Raw genomic sequence first — 5,835 nt, forward strand, 5'->3', positions numbered from 1 at the left:
TCTTTCTTTCTTTCTTTCTTTCTTTCTTTCTTTCTTTCTTTCTTTCTTTTGTTTAGATTTAACATTTTCCTTGAGTAAGCTATCCATTTCTTCTATCTTGTCTTCAGGACCAGAAATTCTCTCTTCCATGCCTTTTAATCAATTGTTGAGACTTACCTCTGAAGTTTTTGTTTGACATCTTAAGTCTTTTCATTTTTATTTTTATTTCAGGGTGGGTTTACTTCCATAATTATATTTCTATGTCAAATTCTATTTCACGTCTTGAATTGTTTCTTTATTTTATTTAACTGTTTGTGTTTTTATGGTCCTTTTTAAGGCATTTATTCATATCCTCTTTAAGGTTCTTGAACATGTTAATAATTAACTATTTTGAAATCATTGTCTTGTGCTGTAGCTGAATGACTTTTCTCTGGGCCCATTATTACAGTAGGATTGCTGGCTTTCAGAGAATACCCATTTTCTCAGCTATTGTTTTTGCACCAGGATCTAGGCATCTGGAGTTATGGTATTTGGATTACTTCTTAATGTAGCTATCTGGTCGTCTCTTTAATGGGTGAGTGTTCTGTTTTGGTTGCTGTTACTAGTCTGAAGGTAAGTGTGGTAGCTGTGAAGTCCCTGGTAGAAAGTGTTTGTGTGGGTCATTAGGTGACACAAAGGAAAGGAGATGGACTTGGGAGAAAGGCTGAGAGGGGAAGGGGATTGTAGATAGGGGGGCCTTAGGTCTGCAAAGAGGCAAAGTACCCAGGGAGTAGAGGAGAACAAAGGGCTCCTGCAAGTAGGCTGCGGCAGGACTATCTATCTGAAGAGACCAGAATGGAAGGCAGGAAAGATTATGTAAATCATCACCTTCCAGCCAAGTATAGGTACTGGGCGTCCCTGGGAGAAAGTGTTCCTGAGGCTTTATGGGTGGCACAAAGAAATGGAGGTGGGCTGGAAGGAAAGGCTGGGATAGGCAGCCAGAAAGAGCTCGAGGGACCCTGAATCTGGGTGCAGCGCCCAGCAGGAAATGGCACTGATTGCTTTTCAGTGTACAGTTGTTCTGCATAAGCCTTGGGTTTCTAAAATCCTCTACTGAGATATGTAGAAGATGACAAGGACAGTTTGAGAATGGGGAAGGACGCTGCTGCTGGCAGAGGCATGCTCCAAGAGGTTCATAGACTCAAAGACTTTTTTCCCCTTAAAAAAATATTAAACTTTCACAAATATATTTTCATTTGGAAAATAGTGAATTGTAAAGAATTTTATTCCCTGATTTATTGTAAACATGTGCTCATCCAATCAGCCTCTTCCTCTTAGCTCCCTGGTTCTAGCCTAGGAACGCTCCCTGGTTCTAGTCTTGGAACGAGAGCCTGCATCACGCCAGGGGTCTGCTCCCTGGGCGCGTCCGTGGAGGTAACCCTTGTTTATGCTCATACACCTGGGATTTTGAGCTCCCCACGCCCAGAAAACACACAGCACAGGTGTGTTATGTGTTGAAACACTGATGACAATAGTGGTTCTCAGGCTGTCAGCATTTAGCTTACACCGGAATCTACCAGTAAAGCTCTCCTTCTTACCTTACTTCCCTGGCATGGGCAACATAGTTTGTGTAGTCCTACTTCATTCTTCTATACATCATTCCTTCACACAACTCTACCCCCGAGTGGAGTTGTTTCATTAGTGTTTCTTTGTGATACACACATTCCTAGTCCCTCCCCCCCCCTTTAATAGCAGCTATGGATTAAATTATTGAATTTTTTATTAGTTCTTGGTCTGTGGCCAGATCAGAACCTAAGAGCTGCTAATAGTAAAGGAATTCCAGGAAGGTGGCCAAGTTGCTCACTCCATTATGTGAAATGACTTCTGGGAAAATATCACACATGGCAGCTTGGCTATGCCTGCAATGAGAAGGGAGTATGTCCTTGTCATCTCTAGGGAAGCATCAGTGAGCTCAGCTCAGCAAATGTAGTCCCTCTGCTTTGGTCCTGGCATTGGTAAGGTGTGAATGATATGCCTGCCTGACCTGCAGAGGGTTCTCTAGAAAACTGAGGAAGAAGAGAGACTGGAAAGACAAGAACTATAGGTCCTGTGGCATTATTGTGACATTCTTGTTAGGGTTGCTTTAAATAATAATGACCCTGGTTCACCTGAATATGAGAGAGAAGCTGAGCTACCAGCTGTTTGGAGTGTGGGTACCAGGATTTAACTGAAGGCAGAGTATGTATTTTGTTCACTTCTGAATGCTTGCTCTTTCGGAGCAAGCAAACTAGGAATGGCTAAATGATTTTTCCCTAGTACACCTTACGGTGACTGATGTGAGCAAATGTCTCTATCAGATGTTTTGTCTCACTTAGTCTTTAACAGCTATGATCTGGATTCCGAGTCCTGGTCATGGGGCAAAGCTAGGATCCAGATAAAGTCAGTATAGCTGAACCCTGTGTTTTTAATCACTCAACCAGCCTGCTCTCAGTTTTCGTGAGATTGTGAAGTCACTATTTAAGACAAAAACCATAAACAAGATGAAAACCTGCTGTTCAAGTGAGTCCACGGTTGGCCATGTCTGCTGTTCCACTGTCTCATTGTCTTCTATATCTGTGAGGACATGGGGTCCCCTGTGGCTGCTCTGTGAGCCAAGAGTCAGAGCGCTGCTCCAAGGGCAGTTTGAGAGTCTCAGTCCCAGGCCAGTCCTTTTCTGATAAGCAATGCTCTCAACTTTTCCAGATGTTAGCCTTTGGAAATCGCAGGGCAACTCCATCAACTGAAGTCAGATCCTTTAAAAATGTCATTATTTTTTAGTTGTGTGTGCATAGATGAAGTATGGGTGTGTGGGTGTGCGGGTGTGTGGGTGTCATAGGTATGTGCATGTGTGTGTAGGTGTCTCTGCTGACAGGAAGAGTTGGATCCCCGGAGCCGGAGTTAACAGGTGATTGTGAGCCACCTGATGTGAGTGCTGGGAATCGAGCTTGGTCTTCTGGAGCTCTTAACTATTGAGCCATTTGTCCAGCCCCAAATATCACATTCTTTTTTTTTTTCCCCAACATGTGAAAAAGAAGCTTTATTCCATGCACAGCCTCACACTTTCTTGCCAGCTGCATATAGATTTGGTCCTGGCCATTTGACTAATTTCTAGTACGATTATACATGCAAGCCTCCACATGCCAGGAAGAATACCTTGGGCCAGAAGGGGAAAGCTGCCGTGAGAAAACACCTCACTCAACCAATCCCTCACCAGCAGGGACAAAAGAGAGGCAGCAAGTGGAAGTTGGCTTAGTGTTTACCACCATTGAGGTTGGTAAATAGAATTAACACATGTGAACAAAAGCCAGCATGAAGTGTCTTTAAGGATTCTGGAAAATGTGGCACTTACAAAGCAGGGGCAGTCACCACTATGGGAGTTCAAGGCTTGTTTCACCTAGTGAATTCCAGGACAGCTGGAACTTTGTGGTTAAATCCTGTCTCTAAAAACTCAAACCAACCAAACAAACAAAAGCACCAGCAAAAAGTGTAATGATAAAAGGGAATCTGTGCAAGTTTACAGATAAAGTAAAAATGAACTACAAAGGTAACTTTAATATAGCTGACAATACAGTGGTTAAACCTCTACGCATAGCACCAAAGTAAATGTCTAAGAAAATTATTTGTTGACGTGCACACAGCAGTGGCTCAGAGCTCAAAGCATTTAGCTTTGTTCACTGTGCCTCCAAGGGACCTGTTCCGCAGTGCCTGTCCTCTGAAACTTACTGCAATCGAAATTCGGCGACAGTAAAAGATTTCTGAACACGCAACCACCAAAGATTAACTCCTGAAGCACGCACTGACTCCAAGGTGTCTCTGGTTGTATTCTTGTGTCTCAACTGCCCCGCGCTGCTTCTGAACACACAGGATGCCCTTTGCACTGTGTACTATCCGATCACGCTACACAGCAACAAAATGCTGCCCAAAGCACAGGCTCAAGACTAATGAACGTCATAAATGCAGCATTATTAGTGTACACGCACAGTTCCTGTTCTGGGAGAAACATGGTGGTTGTCTCATGGGGAAAGAGGACTTATAATATTCCCTGAGCGTCACACCCTCACCTGCCCCACACACATCTATAATTTAAAAATAGAAGTAAAATCTCTTTAAAAATTGTGTGTGGGTTTGGGGGTGGGGATGGTGTGTGAGTGTGAGTGTAGGTATCTACAGTTGTTGGATCCCCTGGAGCTGGAGTTAGAGATGGATATGAGCGGTCATGTGGGTCCTGAGAATGGAGTCCGTGTTCCAGCCCTGCCCATTCATAGAATAAACCATCTGTTACGCCCCTTGAGAAAAGAGTGATGCTCTTGCCTGGGTGCTCACTTTGGAGAACTTGTTGTTCAAACGATACATAAACCTCACATTTCCACAGCGGCGAATCCCACACCCTTGGGGGTCTGGATCTCCTCACTTCTTCCTTCAGGACAATAGTTTCTCCACAGAGTTTCTGCTGTCGTTTTCTCCTCCGCCTTCTGCCCAGCCTATCACGCACACCACCTTTGTCTTCCAGCAGAACACCCGAGCTTCAATCCGGTTTGCACCTGTTACAACTGAACTGCACTGCTTCGGTTAGAGGGACTTGCAGAGCAAGGCCATAGTGAGGGAGAGATGGCCGGAAGTCCTAGGCCTCAGGCACTGCCTGTGTTTTGAGGCCTGTGTTTTGAGTTTCTACCCTTTACTTCCTTGGATCAACACTGACTACTGGGATTTTAAATTCCAAGAAACGTTTGTTTGATATCATCTAGTTATGTTTGCTTGCTGAGTTGCTCTTGGGCAAACCACCTCCCTCCCTTTGTACTTCACAAAAACCAACCTTCACCTGTGCTTACACACAAAACTGGTAGGATCACCAGAACAGCCAAAAGTAGGCTGTTACCATGAAAAGGGAAGGTTTACCCTCTACACAGTAGAGGCCACAGACCTGCCACAATAAAGATAGCTTTCTCAATAAGAGCAGGTCATTGAAGGAGGTATAATTCAAACAGGGCCATCTCTCCCAAGCTCAGTCCATGCAGCTTATGCAGGACAGGGGTTGTTGTGGCCTGTTCAGCTTTTCCTCATAGGTGGAGGTTCGTAGCCAAATGATGCATCTCAGCCCAGGGTCACCCTTGACACTGGTGAGTTACCCTCTTGTCCTAGCACAAACACAGGTGACAGAGGCATTGGGCCAGAAACTGCCATGTTGATCACCAAACTTTTGATAATGCAAGAAAACAGGATTAGCGCTGTAATAGACTGTGGTGGGAAGGGGGAACTGGAGCAAAAAGAAAAAGAAAACATCACCTGCTTATTGCTGGATTGTGGAAGACAGCATCTGGTTGGGTTAGTCAGGGTGTGAAGGGAGCAAGAGAGCTGGTTCCAATGCTTATCTTTTCAGTGTCAAAATGTAAGTTTCTGAAAGTTAAAACAGAGCAATTGGGTAAAGCATGCTGCCATAGACTTTGTGATTTCATGTTTCTATATACCCGATGTATATTCATTTTCTGATTTATTAGATTTGTTTCTGTTTTCTGAAAGAGATAATTTTATCTCGATCCCTGGTTTTCCTAATCAAGATGGCTGATGAAATCAACAGAGGCTTTCTTCTGTAGTTCTTCACTTATTAGAAATTATGCAAACTACATGGGATATATTTGTTCAACTTGATCCCAGAAAAAGTCCATGACTACACATGGCATTAGGGCTCTGGAGGTAACCCCAACTTTCCCAAAGTCCCCAGTGTTTTACACATGTGGTAAGAGTAGAGCTGACTTTACGTCACAAACAGACACTGCTATTTCAAAACATCAAAGTAGGTCTATCTCTAAACAGATGGCTCAAGTTATCTGCTTGGTAGAA

The sequence above is a fragment of the Psammomys obesus genome, unplaced genomic scaffold (genome assembly GCF_907164565.1).
Source record: "Psammomys obesus unplaced genomic scaffold, mPsaObe1.curated_primary_1811, whole genome shotgun sequence".
Taxonomy (NCBI): Eukaryota; Metazoa; Chordata; class Mammalia; order Rodentia; family Muridae; genus Psammomys; species Psammomys obesus.